This window comes from Ochlerotatus camptorhynchus, unplaced genomic scaffold (assembly GCF_037179485.1).
Source record: "Ochlerotatus camptorhynchus isolate MF236.1 unplaced genomic scaffold, CSIRO-AGI_Acam_v1.1 ptg000307l, whole genome shotgun sequence".
Lineage (NCBI taxonomy): Eukaryota > Metazoa > Arthropoda > Insecta > Diptera > Culicidae > Ochlerotatus > Ochlerotatus camptorhynchus.
In genome coordinates, this window is record NW_027040795.1 from 2309330 (window position 1) to 2336778 (window position 27449).

Sequence of the window (27449 nt, forward strand, 5' to 3'; positions counted from 1 at the left end):
GCTAGTTGCTTGAGCTGTCAGAAATGCTGAACCATCACGTATGTAAACCGGGTATAAGTCATTTCATTAGCACCAGTCTCTTCTCGAAGGATTGTCTGAATAATCGGATTCCGGTCTCTTTATTTGCTCAATCGGAAACGATTTATTCCATCCGCCATCCAGATTGGACAACGTCAGTCATTTGTTATCCCAGGCCGGGAGCATTCCACCGTAGCTTGCCTTTCAATGAAACTCTGTTGGCATTATCTGAACACTGAGCTGAAATTGAAACGCCGGCTGATGCTACTGCTTCCAAAGGAGACAAGTTTAATTTTCTTTCCATTCAATTCGGAAATGTTGTCCAATTGTGACTAAGCTTAACAGCGGCACCCGAAACGGTCATGACTCCCCAGTATCGTACCAGGCACCATTCTTGTAGATAAAGGGGTTTAATCTGCTTCTTCTTGTTTTCTTCTTTCAGAACCAACTCTTCTTGAACGATCCGGTGTTGCTACAACGAGCAACGAACGCCAATGGACGAATGGCTCCATCAACAGTATCAGTTTCAATAGGTAGGTGTAATTATCTTCCCTCAATAGAGTGTGCCCTATGAAATAGCTTTACTCGGTAGCGATGAATTGTAAATAGCCTTCGGGAAATCATGAGATGAATCTTCAATTGCTCTGGCCATGTCTTCGTGGATCCATTGGAAGAACTACTGAAATCAGCAGATCCTCATCACTATTCGTTTTGAAAATAATATCCCATACACGAAACGTAGGCAACCCTCATTTCACGCTCAGTTGTATTTCCGAAACTGTTTTCCAATCTTTAGTTGTTGGAGTGGTGGAAATTCGATTTGAACTAATTTATTGGAAGTGATTTAATCCATAATAGCAAGTCGAAACAAAAAATCAGTCTTAAATCGAATCTAAAGAAAACGAAAAGAATGCCGGCTCTGTGCTTCGGAGATAGGAATAATCGTTCCATCAAAATCTAGGGAACCTTACAAAAAAAATATCAATTTGAAATTGGTTTCACCGTGCTTCGCACATTTTTCGAAGGACCAATTCGAGCTTCCGGAAATCTGAGGAGACGGGAGTGTCCGAGTGACAAATGTGAAACAGTTTTCTTTTCTTTCGCAACTCCGTTTGCCTTGTGGAACTTTTCCACGTAATCACATTTCTACTACCATTTATCCCTTTCAGGAGTAGTGTGTGTGTGTTTGTATATCCAGAAACGAGAAATTCGTTGAACCATGAAGCATCTTCACGTGCTCCCTATATCATCCCCGATTCCCGGGTGCCACAAACTAAGTCCATCGTCGTCGGGACGGATGTCTGATGTTACAGGAATGGAAGGGGGGGGGGGTGTACCAAACAAAGTGAATCCTTTACTTTTGCTCGGAAGTTGTTATTCCTAGAAGGATGGTGTGGGCGCGGCAGCCCTCCCGGCGATGCAGGAAATTTCTCAACATGCAAGGGACATAACGGGAACAAGCGTCGATGTCTTCGGGATAGGAAAAAGTCGTCCTCCACGATGATGAGGAAAGTTGAAGCTTTGTGCTGTCAATCATGTGTAGGGGGAGTACCTACATGTGGGGACAAGCTGTAGTGGTGCAGCCATTGAAAGAGCACACTATACTTCCTAAGCGAAAAGATTGAACCGGAGTGCCTTACAGGCGATAGACAAACGTGCTCTTTTATCGGAAAACCCTTTGCATGGGTGAACGAAGAAACTTAAACGTTACGTTTTAAAAATAGATTTAATTGATGGAGTTCGTGGCAATTGCGTGTTTTTGGGATACATTTTTTGCATTTTCTATTAATATTTTCCAAATTTCTTATCGACTTCCTTTAACAGTTTTTAACACTCCGAACACGATGCCTCCGGTAAAATGTGTAGCTGCAAACTTGCAATGTTTTAAAAATCAAAGCACAGCCATTTATTGATGAATTTTATATATTTCAACGCAATTTGAAACTACAGACTTTATAGATTCATTCGGTGTTAATAGATTGAAAACCGATAGATAAATTGCTGAGCAATGATTTTTCAAACAGTGCTAATTTTCCGCTACTCATTTTACCAGAGGCATCGTGTTCGGAGTATTAAAGCGATGCAAGTATTTTTGATAAGTTCGATACGGAACGAACCAAACTTTTAATTGGATGTCTGAAAAGTATCGCGGTTTGACTTTGGTTTTTTTTATATAGTTTTATGTTTTCTATAGTATTCTCTTGCAGTTGGATAACAGAAACTGTCGTTTTTCCAAGGAGCGAGCATTTTATCTGATGATTATCTTTAGTACAGGTTCCTTTGCGATTTCTTTGGCAACTTTTGTATTTCTTTAGATTTAGAGTAAAGTGGGTGAAGGTAAGGTAATGCAAAATTTCAAGAATGAAAAAAGCAATACTGTTGTACTATTAAATATTGGTTCAAGACTGGTCACCATACCCGGTCAAACTTCAGACGTAGCTAGAACCACCCTACCCAAGTAACATTGCATATTTTATCGAGGTTTTATAACATTCTACAAGCCTAAATCATGTTCTACAGAACCCTCATAAAACCAAAATTATTACTTGGGTACCGTTCATACTGGCGACAACGCTCTCATGAGACAACGAAAACCCACTCCCAAGCTCCTCCTATGATCCTATCCTTCAACAATGTACCCCTCTTACCTCGGGTAAGCCGCGAGTATTCGACCCAACTCCTACTAGATATAGATATAAGTGATTTTTGTCAAAAACAATGAACAAAGAATTATTGGCTCCGTAAAGCCAAAGCGATTGAGCCTTCCAAATAAACGAACTAGATAAATATTGGCTCCACACTTAGCAGGCAATGAAAACCAACATGAAAACATAGTTTGATATTTTGATATAAGTATTCACGAAAACATGTGTTTACAACCGATCGAGTTAACAGTAATCATAACAAAAATGAGATCTAAATAGGGGAAATGACGGCTTCGGCATGACAGACTATTTTCGGCTACCCAAATTGAAACACTATTTTCACTGGATTTTCTTACGAAAACACTTCGCTGAATGCATGCAAACGGTTCTTTATGCTTTCAGCTTCAATTTGACTATATTTTTACCACTGAGAAAAAGCAATCTAGCAGGCTTTTCTTGAAATGAAACACACGCACTACAAATTGTAGCTGATTTCGAGTTGCCGATAATAGAACAGCAGATTTACATGCAGTTCAAATGGAACGGTTGCCGAAGAAAAACTGGTTGCCGACAATACTCGCTCTCACTAGAGAAGATTGGAGCTTTGTAAAAGCGTTTCAAAACAGTTTTCGACAATTCTTTCGACTGAAATTGTTAGAGCAGCTGGCAGCAAAAGATTGTAAACAAACCAATACTGCATATGTGTGCGTTCCATAGAGAAAAAGGCTATAGAAAGAAGGTCGCTGCTTAGGTTGCCGAGAATACGTAAATTCCCCTAGTACATGAAGGATATTAAAAATTATGCTTGCTGGATAACAAAACACAGCCTACGAAAGATTTATACATACATTTATTTGTACAACATCACATTTAAGATAAGAAATAATCAACAATAGTACGTCACAATACTCGGTTTGCGGCTGCCGCTCTCCATCCTCGGTCATGTCCAATGCTCGCTAGATCACGCTCTACCTGGTCCGCCCATCGTGCTCTCTGCGCTCCACGCCTTCTTGTGCCAACCGGATCAGTAGCGAACACCAACAGGGTTGTTGTCCGGCATTCTTGCAACATGCCCTGCCCACCGCATCCTTCTGGCTTTGGCCACCTTCTGGATGCTGGGTTCGCCGTAGAGTGCAGCGAGCTCGTGGTTCATTCTTCGCCGCCACTCACCGTTCTCCTGCACACCGCCGAAGATCGTCCTTAGCACACGTCGCTCAAAAACTCCGAGTGCTTGCAGGTCTTCCTCGAGCATAGTCCATGCCTCGTGTCCATAGAGGACCACCGGTCTTATTAGCGTTCTGTACATGGTACATTTGGTGCGGGGGTGAATCTTTTCTGACCGTAGTTTCTTCTGGAGCCCGTAGTTAGCACGACTTCCACTGATGATGCGCCTTCGTATTTCACGACTCACATTGTTGTCAGTCATAAGTAAGGATCCAAGGTAAACGAATTCCTCCACTACCTCGAAAGTATCCCCGTCTATCGTGACATTACTTCCTAGACGAATCCTGTCATTATTATTGTCCTATTTAATATATACTCGAATCATTTCACAGAAAAGCGGCACCGGTGGTGTGTAGGGGTAAGCGTGATTGCCTCTCACCCAAAATGCCTGGGTTCAATCTCAGTCGGTGCCGCCGGCATTTTCTGAGGCATAACATCTCTGATCACGCCCTCCTTCGGAAGGGAAGTAAAGCCGTTGGCCGAGCTCTGCCTCCCTGGCGTTGGTAGCATTAGTGCCCAGCACGGAAAACAAGAAACTAAAGAAAACATTCCACAGAATCATCTTTGCGGCAAAAACATCTCAGTAGGCCTGGCCGTTTTGATGTTTGTGTCATATCTTAGATGTGGTGAGGTGATTGAAAGGTGGAAGCAGCACTAAGATGAACATCTGAACGGCGCAGAGGCGGTGGACCAAGGCGGCAGGAGGAATGGCTTCGTCGGTACAGCGGATGAGGGGGAATTCCAGCTCCCACGATAGGTGAAGTTAAGGATGCTATCCGACAGCTTAAGAACAACAAAGCACCTTGGAAAGAAGGTATCGGAGCGGAACTTATCAAAATGGGCCCGGATAAGTTGGCCACTTGTCTGCACCGACTGATAGTCAGGATCTGGGATACAGAACAGCTATCGGAGGAGTGGAAAGAGGGAGTAATATGCCCAGTATATAAAAAAGACGACAAACTAGAATGTGAGAACTATCGAGCGATCACTATTCTTAGCGCGGCCTACAAAGTGCATTCCCAGATCATCTTTCGCCGTTTATCGCCACTAGCAAGAAGATTTGTGGGAAGTTATCAAGCCGGTTTAGTGGACGGGCGATCGACAACGGACCAAATCTTTACGTTGCGGCAGATCCTTCAAAAGTGTCATGAATATCAAGTCCCTAAGTCCCACCTATTAATCGATTTCAAGGCCGCTTATGATACTATTGACCGTGAAGAGCTATGGAAGATTATGGACGAGTACAGTTTTCCCGGGAAGCTGACCAGACTGATCAGGGCTACGATGGATAGTGTACAGTGCTGCGGCTTTAGGCTTTAACATGCGGGGCACGATATTCAATAAGTCCAGCCAGTTCATCTGCTTTGCTGACAACGTGGATATTGTCGGAAGAACGTTTCAGGCCGTGGCGGAGTAGTACAACAGGCTGAAACGTGAAGCAGAGAAGGTTGGATTAAAGGTGAATACGTCGAAGTCAAAGTATCTGTCAGCTGGAGGAACCGAGCGGGATAGGGCTGGCATAGTCAGAAGCGTGACAATCGACGGAGATGAGTTCGAGGGGGTGGCTGAATTTGTGTACCTCGGATCATTGGTGACGTCGGATAACAACTGCAGCAGAGAAATTCGTCAGCGTATTATTACCGGAAGTCGTACGGACTCCACAAGACCCTGAGGTCGGGTAAACTTCACCTCCGTACTAAATGTACCATGTACAAGACGCTGATAACACCGGTAGTTCTCTACGGGCACGATACGTCGACGATGTTCGAGGAGGACCTGCAAGCACTGGGTGTTTTCGAACGACCATCTTTTGCGGGGTATGTGAGATTGGTGTATGGAGGACAAGGATGAACCACAAGCTGGCGCAACTCTATGGCAAACCCTGTATCCAGAAAGTTGCGAAAGCTAGACGGGTACGATGGGCGAGACACTTTTGAAGAATACCGGACAACAAACCCGCAAAAATGGTGTTTGCCTCGAATCCGGCCAGTACAAGACGAAGAGGAGCACAGTGAGCAAGGTGGTTAGACCAAGTGGAGCAGGATCTTGGAAGTGTGGGACGGTCAAGAAATTGGAGACAACCAACCACGGACTGATTGAATTGGCGTAACGTTGTGATGCAGGTGCAATCCTGAGGGAAGTCGGACCAGGATAAGTAAGTAAAGTAAGTTATATCTCAGATATGCTGAAACAGCTTTACTTTAGCTGTCAATATAATTTTGATAATATTTTGATTTACGCCTTTACTCGGGTATGCTGTTGGTAACCGCAAGTTAGTCCCATCTGTATTTTTTATCAATTTTGAGCTGGTATCGTTACTCAGTTTATCTTTCTACGTTTTTTTTAGCTGTGCTATAGAAAAAAAGGTGATTTTTCTAACAATACCAAGTCAAATTGTTCCACAGCGAAAAGTAAACACAAGTCAGTCCCATTAGAGAAAAAATATGATTTCATTGCTTGCTGCTATTAAATTAAGAATGTTAGACAACATATCGAGATTTGACTCAAGATAGATTCTGTCCACTTCCCCTAGGGTATCCTCTTATTGCTTATCGCATATTAGCTTACTGCGTGCTCTCAACTACATAAGTGTTCTAGATGCACTTCCACAGTTATTTTTTTTAACTCTTTATTTATTCCAAATTCAACATAAATTACATTTCATTTCTAACCTAGGTGCTCCAATTACTACAGTAACTTACCAGCCTTAATTGTTATGATATATATCTATGTGATTTTACATTGTTCCTGCCTTGGCAATTCAGTATTTTAAACAGGTTTTTTTAAACCTGCATGTCAGTATAACAATTGATATTTTAAAACTAAAAACTAAAGCTAAATCTTATCTAGGTATAAAGGGAAATAATCGTTGCAATTGAGGATTTTGTTGGACATTTGTTCTAAAGTCTCATCATTCGAAATTCTATGTACTTCGGTAGTACTGTACCAGGGAGGCAACTTCAAAATCATCTTCAGAACTTTGTTCTGAATCCTTTGAAGTGCTTTTTTCCTGGTAGTGCAACAACTAGACCATATTGGCACAACGTAAAGCATGGCCGGTCTAAAAACTTGTTTAAATATTAGAAGTTTATTCGTCAGGCAAAGTTTGGATTTCCTGTTACAATAGGATACAAACATTTTAAATATTTGTTACATTTGGCTTGAATGCCCTCAATGTGATCTTTAATAGTTAATTTCTTCTCAAGTATTAATCCAAGATATTTCACTTGGTTTGACCATGAAATTGGAACTCCGTTCATAGTAACTATGTGACTACTACTAGGTTTCAAAAACGAAGCTCTAGGCTTATGTGGAAATATTACACTGGAGTCGCTTTTTACGCGGGTGATACGTCCAGCGTAAAAAAAAACCGCGTAAAAACAAACCGCGTAAATTCCGGAATCCGCGTAAAAAAAACCGCGTAAATTCCAAAATCCGCGTAAAAAAACCGAGTAAAAAAAGACCGTGTAAGAAAAAACCGCGTAAAAAGCGATATACCGCGTAAATTCTGAAATCCGCGTAAAAAAAACCAAAATCCGCGTTAAAAAAAACCGCGTAAATTCCGGAATCCACGTAAAAAAAACCGCGTAAATTCCGAAATCCGCGTAAAAAAAACCGCGTAAAAAAAACCGTATAAAAAAAACCGCGTAAAAAGCGACTCCAGTGTATAAGTTGAGTTTTTGAAGCGTTGGGAGAAATCTTCCATTTTTGTTAATAAGAAGAGAAAATATCTTAACTTTTCTGCAGTCTACTGCAAATAACACGAAGACTTCTTCCTTTAGCGGAAATGCCTGTGTCATCAGCGAACAAAGATTTAAGGCAACCCTGAGGCAAATAAGGGAGGTCCGAAGTGAAAATGTTATACAATATAGGCCCAAGAATGCTACCCTGAGGAACTCCTCCTCTAACAGGTAGTCGATTAGATTTGGAATTTTGATAATTTACCTGCATTTACCTTATTTTCAAAAGTTTTGTTCCTCAGGGCACAAATCGCTTTTTAATTTGTTTTTGCAAATCCCGCCAGATAACTTTCATGGCAGGATCGCGTGTTCTTTGATATTGTCTCCTGCGGACATTTTTAAGACGGATCAAGAGCTGAAGATCGTCGTCTATTGTAATTGAATCGAATTTAACCTCGCATTTTGGTACTGAGGCAACTCTTGCTTCAACTATAGAAGTAGTCAGAGATTCAAGAGCAAAATTAATTTTATCTTTGGTTTGCAAAGGAATGTTTGGATCGAAGTTATATTCCATAAATGTTCGATATTGCTCCCAATCAGCTCTATGGTAATTGAAAGTAGAGCTGTTGGGATTACAAATTATTTCTTGGGATATTTCAAAAGTTACTGGAAGGTGATCAGAACCGAAGTCAGCATGGGTAACCAATTGGCTACAAAGTTGACATGAATCAGTTAAGACCAAATCAATAGTGGAGGGATTTCTTGCAGAAGAAAAGCATGTTGGGCTGTTTGGATATTGAATAGTGTAATAACCTGCAGAACAATCATCAAACAGAATATTACCATTGGAATTGCTTTGAGCATTATTCCATGAGCGGTGTTTTGCATTAAAATCACCAATAATGAAGAATTTAGACCTATGACGGGTAAGTTTCTGAAGGTCACCCTTGAGAAAATTCCTTTGCTGGCCTACGCATTGGAATGGCAAATAGGCAGCTATAAACGTAAGTTGTCCAAATTTTGTTTCAACAGAAACTCCCAAAGCTTCAAAAACTTTGGTTTCAAATGAAGAAAGAATTCTTTGTTTGATTCGTCTATGAACAATAATGGCAACGCCACCACAGGATCCTTCAAGACTATCATTTCTATAAATAAAATAATTTGGTCAGGTTTAAGGAACGTTTCAGTTATAACGGCAATATGCGCGTTATGAAATCTCAAAAAGTTAAATAGCACATCTTCATTATCTTTAAGAGATCGAGCATTCCAATTTAAAATATTTAATGCTTTAAAATCCATTACTGTATTTCAAAGTCATGACAATATTGTTTGCAAATTTTAGTCCAGTTTGACTAGCATCAAACACGGAGTTAGATTTAAGCATATCAGAAATCATGTCAATTAATGATTTCTGTAAAAATTCCATTTTAGGGGCAGTAATGCAAAATTTTCAAAATTTCCGTGAGAATTTCGTTGGTTAGTATTTTGATTTCTACCCGCTGCAATAGCAGCATAGGTAGCTCCATTAACTCGCTGAACATTGTTAGCAGCGAGGGGAGTAGGTATAGATGAAAAATTTGAAGCAGGGGTGATATTTGCACCTACGGGTACGAATGTAAAATTTGTTCCTTGCTGACCGTTGTTAACAGCAGAGGAATTTGTACCTGCGCGGGACCGTGGAGCGTTTCCTACCTGTCGCTTAGAACGAGATTGGAGGATCGCTTTGCGAGTCTTACATTCCCAAAAATTGGATTTGTGGTTTTCACCACAATTTGAACATTTAAATTTCTTAGGATCTTCCTTCACAGTCGTCCTTTGCGTGAGAGGAATCACCACAATTCATGCATTTCGCTGGCATGTAGCAATTTTTAGTTCCGTGACCCCATCCCTGGCACTTACGGCACTGGGTGAGGTTTTGGAAATTTCCTCCAGTTTTCCTGAAGTGTTCCCACTTCACTCGGACATGGAGCATAAGGCTAGCTTTTTCTAAGGCCTTAAGGTTGTTTAGTTCACTAGACTTGAAGTGAACTAAATAAAAATCATTAGAAATCCCGTTGCGTGAATCGCCAGGACGGGATTTCATTTTGGCACAACTCCAAGTAATTTTGCCAGTTCATCTTTGATCTGATCCAGGGATTCACCACTGGGCAGTCCTTTCCTGACAACCTTGAACACACGTTCAGTTTTAGTGTCGTAAGTAAAAAATGTGTGCTGCTTCTCAGTAAGATACTTGAGAAGACATTTAAATCCGTCCAAGGTTTCAGCCAATACACGGCATTCACCCCGACGTCCAATTTGTAGTGAAAATTTAACTTTCACGAAGTTCAAAAGTTCCATGCGAAGAGCATGGAAATCGGAAGTGGTTATCACAATAGGGGGAATCTTTTCCTTCTTGGCATTAAGCCGGGAAAGTTTACTAGAATTTTTCTTGGATGATGGATCATTCTCAAAAAAAATGATGGATTTTGATTTAAAATGATTTTACCACTTCCCCTGGGACATGTTCGTGTGTGGCCAACATGGTGCTGATTACTCATCTTGACTCTTATTGATGTTCTTTTTGAAATCTAATGTTAATTGATTTATTGCATGGTGCATTTGGCACCTTTTTAAAAATGTGTGGTCTCAAGACCCATGCTCGTCGGAATATGTTTCGGATATTACTCCGGATCCAGCGGAACAATTCCAAAAACATTAAATAATGTTCTATGGGACTATGGTATCTTTCTACTATTCAATACTATGCTAAACTAGTGCAGCATCGTCATAGCATTCTGACTGACTTGATGCTATTTTTCTCATTCATGTTAAATGTAATCGCTAATCAGTCCCACTCGGATTTTGGTCATAAAATAAAAATTTCACGATATTGTATCCAATATTTTTACTAAACAAAGATGCATTCTATCACATTGCATAATTATCCCTCCAAAATAAATGTAAAATGAGATAGCTTTGCGAACGCCGTTTTCTCATTTCCAGTTTTTTTTACAGATGGGACTGACTAGCGGTTATTGGCTGAATAGCTTCCACAAATGAGCCACCCAAAATGAATGAATTATAAATATAGATAAAACGATCGATGCAAACAAATGCACTGAATCGTGTTATGGTCAATTTTAAATGGACATGTTGAAGCGAAATGAAACTTTTCAAAGTGACGCGAGTAACGATGAAATAACGTTTAAATTGAAATTACCAGAATTTATTCCACCGCTTCAGATTTCCCAAGCGATAAACCTTTCCCTCTAGAGGCAGTGCCAAACTAAATCATGCTTCCAACCACCATGATGGCCGACTGCTCACCCCATTTGCGATTACAATCACAACCATTGACATTACATGAAATCTATCTTTATTTAAGCTCATAAGCCCCCCTCTGCTGCTTCGGTTCTTGACACCGTGCTCAGAAAACCGCATCAGCACCGCCGACGGAGGATGCAGTTTCGTCTTTTACGTTCCTACTTTTACAACTTTTCACAATCATCAGCATCACAATGATGACGACGGCGACAGCGAACGGAACGGACGGCAATGGTAGCTTCTGTCGGTGATTGTTTGGTTGGTGTGAAATAAACACTCATTGCCAGCGCTGCTTTTTAGGAGCTTGGTTTCCATTTTCTCCTTCGTTTGTGCTCTCGGCGCCGCGGAGGTGAACGTGGTGTTTATGCAGTTGTACTATAAAATTACATTCACCTGATTTTATGAGTAAACTTTCACGCCGCGGTTTTTGGTTGCGTCGAGCCAGTTCTACAAATAAAAAGGCTAAGAGAGTGTAACGTAATCAACAGCGGATGGTCGATATTTTAAAGGGCGAATGAATTGAAAGCGATCGTCAATAAGCGTTATTTTGCAACCTTAGACGGTATTTTGAAGATACTATAATTGCATGCTAAGTTGCAATATAACAATTGCAGTGTATTAGCAAATATAAATATTTAAGTTCATATCACTATGTCCACAGTAAAGGATGGCTTCCGCAGCGTAACATTATCGACTGCTTAAGCTGAGTGTGAAAGCACTGCTCTATTCAATTCATTGCTCTATCCGGACCGTATGTAGCAAACGGTAAAGGGCGAGGCAATGAAAGTGCCGTGGGGGCGACCCCAGCGTAGTGGTTCGAATCCATATCTCTCACGCCAAAGTCACTAGTTCAAATCTCACCCCCAGACAAGCCACGAATAACCCAAGAGCGTTAAAATAACTATATTAATAATAAAAAAAAATTAAAAGGCCAACACAAAAGTTTCAATCTCTAACGAACAGGCGACTCACACCGCTATTCTTCGCTCACACAGCATGAAATTGAGGGATTTTTGCATAGAAAATTGGGATAGGATTGGATACCATCACGGAAGAATAAACCCTCTTACTGAGCTACTGACTGACTGATCTGATATCAGTCCCTTGTTTACTTACCAATTATTCAAATTATCTAGGAATGGGCGTTTTGAAAAAAATCAATGTTGCCGAATTGATTCTAAAACTGAATATAAAATCGATCCTCGAAAATATCGAAAGAAAAAAAATCGATTCGATGAAAATCGATTTTTTAAGGGGGTAGTACATTTTGAACGCCCAAAAAGTAAGGCATTTTCGTTAATTTTTTTAAGCAATAAAATGCTCAGGGAGGGCAAATATGTTATAACCCATTTATTAGTCATCCTTCGAACTACAATTTTTATTTTTTGAATTCGATTGGCGTATCCCCGTGGCCGGTGCACCAGGTCGCGCGGGCGTCCTCGCGTGGAAGTCGGAAAACGGCGTGGGAAAATACTCCTTTCCATGTGATCCTGGAACATAAATCGAACAAAAATCCTGATTAGTAATGAAATTTGGGTTAGAAATACGTATTCCGATTTTTTTAAATTAATTTTTTCAAAAGTTGTGGCCTTAGGAAAAGAAAATCCATTTTTTCACCCTAAAAATGCTTACAAAATCGTGGATTAAAAATCCATTTTTGACAAAATCGAAAATGTGGATACGTATTTCTAAGCAGAATTTAATTCTCAACAAGAAAACCTAGGCGATATCCAAATTTGATGATAACTGGTTAGAGTTATTTCCCACGCCAGTTTGAAAAACCCCGTTTCGAGATAAACGCGTTTAGAGATAAAAATGCTCTCTCAGCGCGCCGGTACATGTTTTAGGAAATTGCTTCGTAAAGCGGTAAGGAATATTCTGGCGGACTTGGAGTCTTTTCTAAATTAAAGTATACATCCCAAGGAACATTTTAAGCCAAAAAAAAATGCATTTTTTTGAAAAATCAAAGTGTAACCCCCCCCCCCCCCCCCCCCACCCCTTACCATTTGAAAGACACTTTGTAAAGGGCGTCCACGATGAAATTGCCACACTATGAAATTGCTCTAACTTTTTAACCGTTGGGTAGAATTTAATGAAAATTTGGGTGGATTTAGTTCATAGTGCATTATTTACATCCTGCAAGTTTTAAAGTCCTGTGATCAAAACTCGCGGAAATGGAGTCGAAAGAACAGCTCGTGCGTGATAAAATCTTGCGCATTCATCACGAGAACAAGGATCTCTCGCATCGTTCCATCGCTAAAACGTTGGGAATCGCGAATTCCACGGTGTCCCGAGTGATTAAGCGGTTCGAGGAACGGTTGACCACCGATCGGAAGCCCAGAAGTGAAGGAAAAAGTATTCCGTACAACACCAAAAATCACAACCGCGTAGTTGGGGCCTTCAACCGAAATCCGAACGCCTCCGTTAGGGATGTGGCAAGAAGCTGCACCTAAGCCGAAGTTTTGTCCAGAAGGCCAAAACTAAGGCTGGGCTTCGAACGTTCAAGGTACAAAAGGCCCCTAATCGCGACGAGAAGCAGAACAAGTCCGCCAAAACCCGTGCCAGGAAGTTGTACCTCAACATGCTGACGAAAGTTGAATGCTGCATCATGGACGACGAAACATATGTGAAGGCCGACTTCAAACAGATCCCCGGCAACCTGTTTTTCACGGCCAAGGATAAGTTCAGCGTTCCGGAGCATGTCCGCACTCAGAAGATGTCCAAATTTGCGAAGAAATTCCTGGTTTGGCAAGCCATCTGCACGTGCGGAAGCGGAGTGCACCTTTCGTGACCCAGGACACGATGAACGGACAGGTGTACATAAAAGAGTGCCTCCAGAAGCGGCTGCTTCCTCTCCTGAAGGCCCACAACGTCCCAACAATCTTCTGGCCGGATTTGGCCTCATGCCACTACTCCAAGGACGTGCTGAAGTGGTATGCGGACAATAAGGTCAATTTCGTGCCGAAAATGTTCAACCCTCCCAACACTCCGGAGCTCCGCCCCATCGAGAAGTACTGGGCGATTATGAAGCAGCACCTTCTTAAACGACCTAAGGTAGTGAAGACAGTCGAGGAACTGAAGAAAGTATGGGTTTACATGCAAAAAACGGTTGATTCACAGGTTGTGCAGAATCTTATGGCCGGGGTTAAGGCCAAGGTGCGGGCATTTGCGTATGGACTGTAAATAAAATACGAGTAAAATGGTAAAATGAAGTTTAATAGTTATTTCTCAATCCCTGAAAATTTGATGGCAATCGGATGAAAACTCGAATTTTGCGAATCAATTTTGTGTGTGGCAATTTCATCGTGGACACCCTTTACTCTACTTTTAAACGAAATATTCCTTTTATTTTAGTGTATGTGTATGAGCATTTATTTGTATAAGGCCAGTTCACAAAAGCAATTTCACTCTATTTACATACTGACACCGATTATTAAGAAATATTGTGAATATTTTGATTATTCAACCTCAACTCTATATCTGGGCTTTCATAATCTTCTGCAGGTTTTAACACTAACCATTTCAATGTTTTTTTGTATCTAGGAGTGAGTGGTTTTTTGCAGATAAAGTCAGCTGGATGAATTAGAAAGAATGGGTCCAAACTACACATAACATAAAAAGAAAAAAATAAATACAACCCAAGATATAGAGGGTGTTAAGAAAAATTTAAGGATGATGAAATTAAAATCACTTTAGTTTAAATAAAGACTTATTTATGGGATTATGAAATACCATTTTGTTTATCATTTTTTAATCCGATTTAGTAAGAATTCAATGATAAAATTTGATTCATGATAATATTATATTATTATTATAAAAAAACCAAATGTCATCCATCAGATAAATCTGTATATTATCTGCTCTTGGGACGACTTAGAACCGGTGGTGGCCATATAAACATCCTTGTGGTATCTTTTAAGATGATCCACAATTTGCGGTATTTCCTGCCGTATTTACAAGTGTTCTGCAGCTTTTGCAGCTTGCCAGCCATTGGCATAGCTAGAAAATTTATCTGGAGGAAGCCAAAGGGGGGCCTGCTGCACTTTTTTAATTTTGCAAAGCTACGGGTTATTAAAAACTCACTCAAATTGCGTCCAAGGCTACTTATTTTTGGGTACATTTTTTTCTGTGATCAATAATATGACATTGAGGCTTACTATTATTTTAATGGTGAAACAATTAAATTTGATTATATTTATTCTATAACAACGATTGTGACCTTTGAACAAGCAATGATCGTTTGTTCATGTTTTTTTGTAATAAAATCAAAGTCCGGATCTTGTAAATGTAAGCATCTCAAACTTAAGAAAATTCTCAGGGTAAGGTAATTTCATGATTTTTGTAACTAGATTTTTTTTATTGAGCAGTCAAATCTCAGACATAGGAACCAAAATTTAATTCTAATAGTTTGAATTTTATAATTTTATAAAATTCTGGCTGTTTCAAGGTAAAGTGCACACAGAATAAAATTTAATACATTTAGGACGTAGGAAAATGTTCAAGATGCACTTTTTTCGACGTAGGAAAATGTTCAAGATGCACTATTTTTCGACGTAGGACTACGTCAGTGATTTCTATATGGGGGTACTCTTTGTGAAAACTGAAAATGGAACATGTAACGAAATTATGAAAGATTTTGAACGTTAATAACTCAGCTGCTCCTGGTCCAATTTCAAAATTTTTATCACCGAACGATTTTTAACAAGAAATTATTTTAAAAATGGGAAATGTCAAGAATTGTTAAAAAGCGTCGAAATAACTAACAAATCCACTACGTACATGCATATGCTGCAGATGCACAATCCTTTTCATTGTTAATGTTAAAATAAAAATATTTTTGTGATCCCAAACCCATATGTTTTCAAGATTTTGTAACTAATAAAAAAGGATATTCGAAAAAAAAAGAAATTTATACATATTAGGTTTATGCAGAAATTGAAATTTCTGCCCGGAATTTAGCTGCTGGAGTGCAAATTTGTAACAGTATTGCTAAAACACCAAGGCACGTGTCTTCCCTATAGATAATGTACAAATATGGCCATAAAATCAAGATTCATCATTCAAGATTCCATCTGATTCCATTAGCTGGAAAACTTTTGAATACTTCCTGATCAACCTACAACCTACCAAATATCCAGTGGACTTTACTAATATGTTGGACTATATGGAGGTCTTTCGAATATTTCCTGATGTCTAGGAAGAATATTTGAAAGCATATCCTGTAACTTATGCAACGTTTCCTGAACATCTACAAAACTTAGGTATTACAAAATTTCCTCAACTTCTACGAAGTTCCCTGAATTTATTCCACATTCCATATTTTTTCCATTTCTTCAAATTCTACAAATATCTCTGAACATCTTTGCACTTCTGGAAAGACACCTAAGACATCTACAAATATTCTTGAACACCTAGAAAGTTCCTTGAATTTAGCGAAGTTCCCAAAACCTCCAAGAAGTTCATGGAGCTTTTTTGGAGTAAGATCTTTGAAAAACTGTAAAGAAGTTCCCTAAACTGAGGTGCAGATCTCTGAAGCTCCTAGAAGTTTATTGAACTATTTTTAGATCTTTTAAAAAAATCCCTGAACTTTTTTTAAAATTCCTTACACTTATATGAAGTTTTACACAGCTCCTCAAAATGCTACGAAATTCGAAAATCTTCTACAAAGTTTGCTGTTGAATTTCCACAACTATTTCAACTCCATGAGGCTAAAAAAACTTAAATTATTTAGAGGTTCCCAGTCAATAAGTTCCTTTTTTCTACGAATCTACCAAGTTTACTTAATTTCTACGATCTTCCCTGAACTTCTATTTGAAGTTTTATGAAGTTTCCACAAGTTAAGGACAAATTCCTGGGCTCATGGCCAGTTTGTAGAGCCTGAAGACGTCTTATTGCAATCGATTTGGTATAATATAATTTCTCAAAATTGTTTCTTATAGTCCAGAACATAACAAAAGTAATCAACATAAAGGATTTAAGAAAATCTTCGTTGGTGGTCCAATTTTATTAATCACTGTTAAATAGTAGCATTGAACTTAACAAGTATGAAAAAATACCGGTGAGTCAAAAACAAACACCAAAAATTCTGGAGGGGGCCTAGATAATTCTGGAGGGGGCCTGGCCCCCCTGGCATCCCGATTAGTTACGCCAATGTTGCTAGCAGAGGGACTTCCGGATTTCACTTTACACAACCATTTTTTTTTTAAATCTCTAGACTTTCGGGCTTGATACAACAAATAATGGCAACCGACAACGAATTTTGAACACGAGCTAATAAATTAAATAGCGGAAACACGGAACGAAACACAGAACAGCCAAAATTTTCAGTTGCCCTGGGCCTGAACTGACAGGTACACTCAGCAAGCACTCAGCAGTCTGCAGGGTAGGGCAGGGTGGCAGGGCTGGGTTACTGTGCAATCGGTCAACGTCAGCATACAAAAAAAGGGCGATTTTATTTTATCCTATGGCAATTTTAGACGTATCATAAAAAAAATAAATGAATCACAAATCGATATCAACTTTGAAAAATCGATTCTATCGAACAAAAATAGATCGGATGTAAAAAACCGATCTTTCATGGCAAAAACTCGATTCTGTAAAAGTCGCATCGACATCGCTTATTCCTAAGATTATCACGAGGCAGCGAATGATCAGGATGATGGCTGTTCATATTCATATGAAAATGACCAGTGCTACGTGCTGTCAGCAATGTCAGTTAACGTAAGATATTGTTCTAGCTCTGAATTTCACTTCCGACACTGATATTCGTAGTAAGCATGATATCAGGCGGTACAGCTTCCACATTACTATTCATATGAATATCACTAGGGAAAAGTTGAAAATTTTACTTTTATCTCAATAAATCAACGTGATTGTATAACCGTTGCATTGTTTTAATATTACTGGTGAGTTTTCTAATGATCGGTTCTCGATTAGCTGGCTTGTAGGGTTACGGTATGTAATGTGGGTCTAGTCCTTTCATTCGGCCTATCACGCAAATAAATAATTAATTAAGGAATATTACACAAAAAATAAGGAAAATATTGATCACTGATGATTGATAAATGTGTACCACACACAAATCAATTTATATCACAACATTTCAATACATTTTCAGCTCTCGTAAGTAATAAAACTGGTTGAGAATATCACTCTGTTCGGAGTTTTTAGCCGCCATGACTTCTAAGGTTAAGATGGGAAGGTTGCACTGACGATCATCAAATGGCCTGATTATGGCATTTATTGAATGGAATTACCTGATAATACACACTAGACGTAAAACTCACAGTTACTGTTTGAATATTTTATGTTTATTTTAATTGTTTAACAACGTTTTCACAAGTAAATCATGGACCCAACTTTAGGGACACATTTCTTTTCTATGTTCCTAACTTTGGCCCATGAAATTCATTTGACAGCATATAGCAATAAGAGTAACGTCAACAATGTGGTTTGCATTTGGATGATAAGGAACGAACAGGAAGGGAGATTTTTTCTGCCAAATCTGTATAATGAACATCACAATGTTTTGATTTAGATATTCTGCGGTCGAAAGACGATAAGCGAAATTTTTAATTTTTAATTTTTAACTTGAGTGATTTAATGTAGTTTTCGTAAAATTTTCTCTAAGAAATGTTTTGAGGAATGAAGAGTATTAAGTTAACAGTGATAGTGATAAAAAAAAATACATAAGAAAACGTTACCAAGAGCGTTTTTTTTGAGAATCAAACAGGATAGGACGAAGTTGCATCCATAAATAGACCCAATTTGGGGACAATAGACCGATATTACATACATTTCCCTGGTGAGTTTTTGTCTTAAAAAAAGTAAGTTTTTCAACTTTTTGCGGTTCCTGATAGCAAACGACATGATAAGCATATCTAAGCATACCATTTAGCAGTAGAATATCGTTTGCAGGTAAATTAATTGATGAGTTATGATTAAAAACGTAATCTATGGCTGCATATTAGACCGAGGTTAGGGACGTATACCCTATAAGAAACAAATGCGGTAGAACTTTAAATAGCAGTGCCCCCTTTACGATGTCAATGTCATTTTTACACTGACATTGATATTATAACTGTGAAGATGTGATCTGCCATCAGGCAACCTCCCATTCCGTAAGCTTCCATCTTTGACCCGGATGCATCATACCTGCTTGACACTCACTCACGTATTTGCTGATCTGAGCTGACAAACGAGGTGGAAGCATATGCATCGCTATCAGAGCTGTTACGAACAAAGGTAAAGGATGAAAACCAATGTTTGGCTAATTCGTGGTGGAGGAGGTTTTCTCCACCACGAAAAGTTTTTGTATACATGATGGAATGGTTTATTATGGCTATTCAGTATGGAATTGTACATAATCAAATTATAAATCTAATTAAAAGCACTTGCATGTCACACTATTCTTAAATGTTTGTCCTCTGAGTGCCGTATGTTTTATAGCTAAATTTCAAACGAAAACCATCCTGTATTTGGATGACAGTCATATGGATGTTCATCATCTGACGACGAATTCAACCATAAGAAAATCATCCGAAATTCGAATGCATATTGTTAAAGGGCTCGAGCAATGCAATAATCATTCGAAGTACTGCGGATGTTTTGGTTCAGTGTACTTACTCACTCTCTGTTGGATGTCGGTGAGTCGACAAGGAAAGTACACAATATAGAGTGGCGCACGGATAGATCGACTCACCCCACACAATAACTGTGCAAACTGATACTGATAACAGGAGGCTATCAGTATTGATATTGATATTTTGCAGCACTGAAAATGACTCGTTTGACGCATTTCGATCGGCGTGTGATTTCCAGAAGATGATCTATGAAGTAGACAAATTTTGCATTTTGCTGACGTCAGCATTTGTACCATTGCACAAGTTGGCAACAAAATTACCAAGATTTGCACTTTGTCTTGCGTAGACTACTAAAAGTGTCCCATTTTGCTCGTTTCTCTCGATTTTCTGGTGAAATTAGTAGCCATTTGGCTTTATATGCTACTGCCGTTGATCTACAGCCAAAACATGTAGTGAATGAGTCGATTGGAGCATGTTTCACAGTGATTCACAGTGAGTACAGATCACGGATAGTACAGAGTGTTCAATAAGTTCGAATACAACTTATCGTCGTTGTGTAGGTGCGCACCATGTGGAGTCTGTGTATTGGTATTGGTGTCCAGGGATACCAAAAATACAGAATAATCTGTATTTCTACAGATTTTTAAGCAGTTTTTAAACAAAGAATCTGTATATACAGATATACAGATTTTTTGATTGGGTAAAAGAATATACAGATTTGAGGTATGTCTTTAATTCAGCTAAATTTTTGCGTTAGTCTTACTTTCATTTTACCGTAGCCTTGCCTCGAAAGTGTAGAACTCAATGAGATGGATAACCGGGGTGAAGTACTCGGACACACACAACTGCATGTACGTACATGCAATTACCTACATCACAAATTGCATATATGTTCGTTGTTTTTTTGGATTACTAATCTAGAATGATCTTATGGCGGTAAGCACCAACTGATATTATCCCCGGTTTAAGTCCCGATAACAAATGTTGGGTTGATTTGGCATCGACGGTGCAATTAACCAATTCAATCTTAAGCAAAAATTTGGCAGATTTTCCAAACAGGAACAGTATTAAAAGTAAATCCAAGTTGAAGTTTACCGCTATAAATGTATTCGGCGCAAAATGTACTATTCACGATTTGATGCAAAAGTGCACTTATATGACCAATACCGCACTTCCAACACTTCTTTGTTAATTTTGGAGCGAAATACGCAATATTAAAAATAAACAGATATTGATACAGATTTTTCGAAAAAGAAATACAGATGAAAAGATTTGTATAAGCAAAAATACAGATTTGCTTTTGGCAACCCTGTTGGTGTCTGCTTTAGCCTCATATATAGGCTAACCGACGCACACGGTGTCGACTTGCTGTCATTTGTTGTTTGTTTACCGCGCACGATGAAGGAGTACCGCCACGTCGTAGTAGAGTTGTTTGCGAGAGGTGAGTGACCCGGCGACATATTCCGTCGGTTGAAATCTCACGGGGTGAGGCGAAATTTCATTTATACCATAAGGTGGTGAACCGCTCGATCCGAAAGACCGCTGCTGGCCTGGATGTGTCGATCGGGACTGCCCACACTATCATGACGAAGGACCTGGGAAACAAGCCGTACAAGAAATACAAGGTTCACGGGGTAACGGAGGCTATAACGAAGAAGAGGCTGGACAGAGCCAAACTGATACTTTCGCGGCACGGAGGTCAGGATTTTGTGTTTCCTGGTGAGAAACTCTTTGTCTTGCAAAAGCCGCACAATGTCCAAAATGATCGGCTGTGGGCGCCGACGTTGGCCAGCATCCCCCCGTCGCAAATAAACATCCCAAGATTCCAGATCGCTGTCTCGGTGATGATTTAGGGGGGGCAGGGGGTGTATCTAGGGGTGGGAATATTTTTAATTGTTTGCTAGCTACTTCACATACGCAAGAGATTATATAGGGGAAACGAATGTTATATCGGCCTGAATGCCTAACTGAATTAACTTTACAGAGCCGAGGATTCTTGTTCACCATACAATACATCTTTAAACTATAGTCAAAAGGTACAATACAATAAACATTTTATCTTCCGCCATCTAATAAGCCTCCTCTACCAGAACGGGAACCACTTCCAGTGGTTTCATTGTATGGCAGATTCGCCAACCGGGGTCAGAGCGCTTCCATTACAACAATGGACGCAAAACGTGGTCAGCACTCACGCACTCACACACTCATCACGAAACGGTTGTTTACCAAAGTCGACGACGCATCGACTGAAAGAACTGCTGATGAAGAACGATGAGGAGGACCACACAATGGTTGCTGCCGAGTAAACAGACGATCGCGTGACACAAATTGAGAAAAACCGGAGGTGGAGGTCAGGATTTTGTGTTTCCTGATGAGAAACTCTTTGTCTTGCAACAGCCGCACAATGTCCAAAGTGATCGGTTGTGGGCGCCGCCGTTGACCAGCATCCCCCCGTCGCAAATAAACATCCCAAGATTCCAGATCGCTGCCTCGGTGATGGTTTAGGGGGGAAGGGGGCGTATCTAGGGGTGGGAATATTTTTAATTGTTTGCTAGCTTCTTCACAACATACGCAAGAGATTATATCTTTTTCTTCTTCTTCGCATTTCAAGCTTATTGCATATCGCATATTAGCTTATTGCGTGCTCTCAACTTAGTGTTCTAGATGCACTTCCACAGTTATTAATTGAGAGCTTTCGATGCCTATACCATTTTTGCATTAGTATAATTGTGTGGCAGGTACAATCATACTCTATGCCCAGGGAAGTCGAGAAATTTTCCAATCCGAAAAATTCCTAGACCGGACCGGAAATCGAACCCAGCCACCTCCAGCATGGTCTTGCTTTGTAGCTGCGCCTTTTCCGACTGAGCTAAGGGAGAAAGGGGAAACGAATGTTACATCGGCCTGAATGCCCTTAATTTGGGCCCATTCGTAAATTCATCAATCGACTAAATTTTCAATAGCGACCAAAAATATTCATTACTACCGTGCTAATGACGCGTTCATCTAGATAAAATTGATAAATAGCAGATTTTTAGCGATGGGCCCAATCTTAAATCCATAGGCCAACATTAGAGCCATTTCCCCTACGTAGGTATATGCAGATTTTTTTTTTCATTAATTTATTTGATAAGGCTCAACTGAATTAACTTTACAGAGCCGAGGATTCTTGTTCACCATACAATACATCTTTAAACTATAGTCAAAAGGTACAATACAATAAACATTTTATCTTCCGCTATCTAATAAACCTCCTCTACCAGAACGGGAACCACTTCCAGTGGTTTCATTGTATGGCAGATTCGCCAACCGGGGTCAGAGCGCTTCCATTACAACAATGGACGCAAAACGTGGTCAGCACTCACGCACTCACACACTCATCACGAAACGGTTGTTTACCAAAGTCGACGACGCATCGACTGAAAGAACTGCTGATGAAGAACGATGAGGAGGACCACACAATGGTTGCTGCCGAGTAAACAGACGATCGCGTGACACAAATTGAGAGTGGTCTGCTTCTGTTGACAGCCGAGTGAACACTGATCTGGGGATTTCGTTTTATGTTGCTTCACCGATTAAGCTATGTTGACAGCCGCGTTTGTTACAACAAAGTTTGCGAACAATTTTATCATTTTCCTTCCACCGTTCCGATCAAAGAGAGTTTATCGTTGTAGTGTTGGCAAGAGTTTTGTCTTCACTGCTGGTTGCATTCTGCGTTTTAATTCCCTCATGGTGATCATATTGAATACCTATTAACAAATTGGCCACATTTGGACATGTTCTGGGTACCCCCAGGAATGAAGCCATTTCCTGACTAGGACCTAGCGTTGTCATCGAAGGGCACGCTATAGTCTTTCAATAGTACGCAGCCTGCTTAGCATAGCATAACATAGCATATGCGATTGTACAAATCTTGGGGGCTTTAGAATGGTCAACCAATACATTTTTTTGACGTGAAAAAATACTTGGGATAAGTGGTTTTTCCCACACATAAAAATATTCAAAACAAGCATAGCATTATACACTTGGCCACATCCTTTACAATCGCAGGAATATTAGTCCAACATCTAGTAGATGCAGGGAACCCATGCTACCGGAACGAGGACGATTTTGAAAACATTATCAATGGTGATCAGGGATTCAAAAATATACCCTTTGCACTTTCGCTTGAAGCATTTAGCTTTTAGAGACACCCTAAGTCTATTAAAGAAAACTGCTTTAGATCAGTTAATTCAAGAGATTCAACTAAGTTATGTTCTTATAATGTTAGAGATGAACTAGCCTTAGGCTAAAAATCTCTCTAATAAAGAAAAAAAAATCTTATAATGTTGCTTATAATAAGCTGAGCAACAATTTTGCGCAACTGAAAATAAAAAAAATAAACGTGCATAGTGAGGCAATAAGGATTCCTGGCTCTATTATGGAGCGCATTCCCAATGCTTCAATGTAATTCCCTCTCTCTAAAGCTGTACGATAGTTATTCGTAGGGCTAACTTTTCTTGCATATCATTTCATTTTTTTCGTAACTAGCACTTTCATTACCATCATCAGCCAAAAGAAAAGCTCAAATACCGCTTGATCAAACGTCATAGTTTTATGTATTATTTCAAGTACACAATCAAAAATGCCGATTGTTCACACCGGCATCACCGAACATGTGTGAACAAGCGATCGCGGTCATACCGGGACACAACTAGGAATGTGAGAGCAGCAATTAAAGAACAATTGCAGCAACAATTCAAGAACAAAGCGTTTTCAAATATCTAATTCCATTAGATAAAATTTGTTTAACAATCACCACGGGTTTTGTAGCTAATAAATTTCGATCACCGCACTACCGAAAAACTTATAAACCACTCGAGAATTGCGAACCAGTCTTGTAAGCGGTCACCGTAGTCGACACATTTTCTGTGATAATCGACCACCTGTACTTCCGACACTTGCAAGACTAGCAATCAAATTACAGTACCAAACTAAAATGTCATATGACAGGCTCTGTCATACGACACTGTTACCAACAAACAATACGAAACTAACGATTTTAAATTGGCTCACTAATTGACTAGCCTATTGGTCCCAAGCAAACGATTAACGTACCCCATTCTAGTCGAAGTTCTAGTAGTAACACAATGTTTGTTTTGATTCGCTATGAAAGTTTGACAGATAAAATGAGGGGTTAGTGGATTTTCCTATGTTTCGAGGGGTGAATCGATTAGCTTGGGACCAAAGAGAGTACCAGAGCTGAGCCAAAAAATTGAGCTCGTTTCTTCGGGACCTTCTGGTTTTAGAGTTACCTCTTGCTGTCACCGAATACCGTCACGGATGTGTGTATTTTAGTTTTTCTCATAATAAGAGCTGCTGATGTTGTGCTTGTGTGAATTCTGAAAATAGCAAGCAACGATGTCCTAGTAATAACATTCAGAAATGCTTTAATGTACACCCAATTGAGGAATTAGAACGATATCACACATGTCATATGATAAGAGAGACACATGTAAGAGAGACGACGGTAGAGCATGAGAGTATGAATACCAACAGACTGTCACACACCACAACGAAGCGAGTGTAGTTAAAAACGTCAACCGTTTCAACCCCCGTTGCGAACACAAATTTTATTAAATTAACAGGCACCCGGCTCGGAGCTATAACAAAACACAACCGATCCACAGTACTCGATTATGCCGAACCCATCAGAAAAATTTCGTGATCAATAACTTTATGAATTTATATTGAGTCCTACTCAATAAACTTCTCATCACTCAAAATTGTTGTTTTGTTCATGATATCTGAAATTTCAATCAAAGATATAATGATCCAAGGTAAGGCACACAGCACACCAATGTATATTTCTGAAGTGTTCTTCAAGAAGCATCCAATAAATCTATACATTCTTCATGTATTCTCATGCCAGTTTTGAAGATGTCTTAAAAATCACAAAAAATACACGTTGAATAAATTCTCCAAGCAACACACAAGTTTTCTATGAGTTTATGTAAACGTTATATGACAGGTTTTCACCGTAAAGCAGTTTACAAAGCATAATTTAATGAAGCTGTGTTACTTGCGCTACCAGTTTTTAGAAATTTTAAAATAAGTCTTGACAATATTTTATAGGGTGGGCCAAATTGAGTTTAAATGTGTTTTAAGAAGGTTTTTTGACGGGTTTTTAGATAGTTTAGTATCAACTTTCTTCAAGATTTTTATAAACTTCTTTGTGTTAATTGGTTACCGTTCACGGTTACGGTTCTAGTACAAGATTAAGAAACCACTCGGTGTCAGAACTCGTTAATTTTATCAACATCTTTCCATGGTCCGAACATGGTTGAGAAGATGTGTAGTGCATTCAATATAGAGAAATAGACGATCACTGTAGTGTTTTTTCTCAACCGCAATCATTCCCTCGGAACTTTTTAGGTGCTTCGATTAAAACTTTCCGCACGCTTTCGTTTATCTTTCCGACACTTTTCCGCCTTTTACATTCAAATAAAAAGGTTCCCACAGAGCTACCCATCTCCCTTCAGGAATAGGTATTGTTTGGAAGCACTCAACCGAAAGCAGCTGATTTTTCGTTTTGATAGTCCTGGGTCGCTTTCCCAAACAATGGAATTCGAATCGGAACAGGTAAATTAACCTCAGCACTATTATTGGAGTAGATTAAACCAAAAAGTCACCTGGACAAACTGTCTGTTATGCTTTCATTTCCTTTTGATTTTCAACCGAGCGATAAACGACTCACAATCTAGGCCTCGTCCTGCAAGAAGAGCTTGTGATCTGTTCCGTCTTGTATTACACGTGCTGCTGCTACGGTATGGTAGGTGAAAAAGATTTGCCTTTATCACTCGGAACAATTGTATCAGATTGTACGACAAACACTCACCATTCTATACACAAACAACCACTCTCTGATGGCAGGAAAAACTTTGTCTCTTACGTAGGAAGATAAACATCGCATGGGTGGGTCCCATTGCCGTCGTTGGTTTGACAAATTCTTGGATGTTTCGTGCCAGTGAAAGGGTAGATGGCAATCTGTGTCTCTATATGTTGTAGTAGAGTTTGCTGACTCCATATGGATTTGCCGTTTAGGCACGGAAGACAAAAAACAAAAAGTGCGGTGAGCACGCAACTACGTACTTATCTACGTACCACGAAGGATAAAAAAGAACTTTTTAAAGCATCGATATAAGAAAATAGACAGCCCGTTCATGTAGAGCAAGTTTATTGCTAAATCAGAATGTAGGGCATGATTGTAGGTCCCTTAAAACGGGATTGCTTTGTAAATCGATTGGAAAAACGATCAGCAAAATGATTCAGTGAAGAAGATTTCAAAGTGAAGACCTATGTTTGACGTATTCCTGTGTGTCTACCGCTGAATCTAGTTTTGCGTGTTCTGTGCCATTTTTGCATTCGTTTACAATATGACATGCTTCATGATACTCTATGCTCAGCGAAGTCGATGAAATTTTAAATTTCGTCAACCGGACTGGGAATCGAGCTCACTGTTACCATTGTAGTATGCCACGTCATTACTGACCAGGCTATCAAGAGTCCCACCCATGATTTAAAACACTGATAAATCTCGACCATCAGTGGCGTACGCAAAGGGGGGGAGGGTAGAGGGGTAATGTGCCCTCCTGAAGCTATTCCTCCACACAAATATTTTTAAGCAATCCAAACAATTATAAAATTTATACAGCCATGCCAGATTCCTTGTTATTGCAATTCAACCTCTCAAAATTTTAATGAAGATCAATTGTTGCTTAGAACGTCCAGCTGCTGCTTCAAATTCATCTTAAACTTAATCAATTTTCTATCCGACACCCTAAACGCACTGCTAAAGACTGCACTCGAAAAAAGTGAGAAACACGAAAGTGGTCGCCAAAAATTCATTTTAGGACGCTGTAACAATCCCTTTCGTTACACCCGCTCACCCCACAAGTAACTCAAACCACACTCTGGGTCGGCTTCTTTTCGCCAAGGTTTGCGAGGCAAGAGGAAAC

General features: G+C 39.5%; 1 protein-coding gene across 5 annotated transcripts in view; it reads left to right on the forward strand.

Annotated features, from left to right (window-relative positions):
- The window catches only part of Shal (Potassium voltage-gated channel protein Shal), a 635870-nt gene that overhangs the window by 426209 nt on the left and 182212 nt on the right, over positions 1–27449 (forward strand). For all 5 annotated transcript variants that reach the window (XM_065229083.1, XM_065229080.1, XM_065229084.1 and 2 more), the window contains one exon: positions 461–551. The gene's annotated coding sequence lies outside the window, so the exon portion shown is untranslated. The remainder of the gene's footprint in view (positions 1–460; positions 552–27449) is intronic.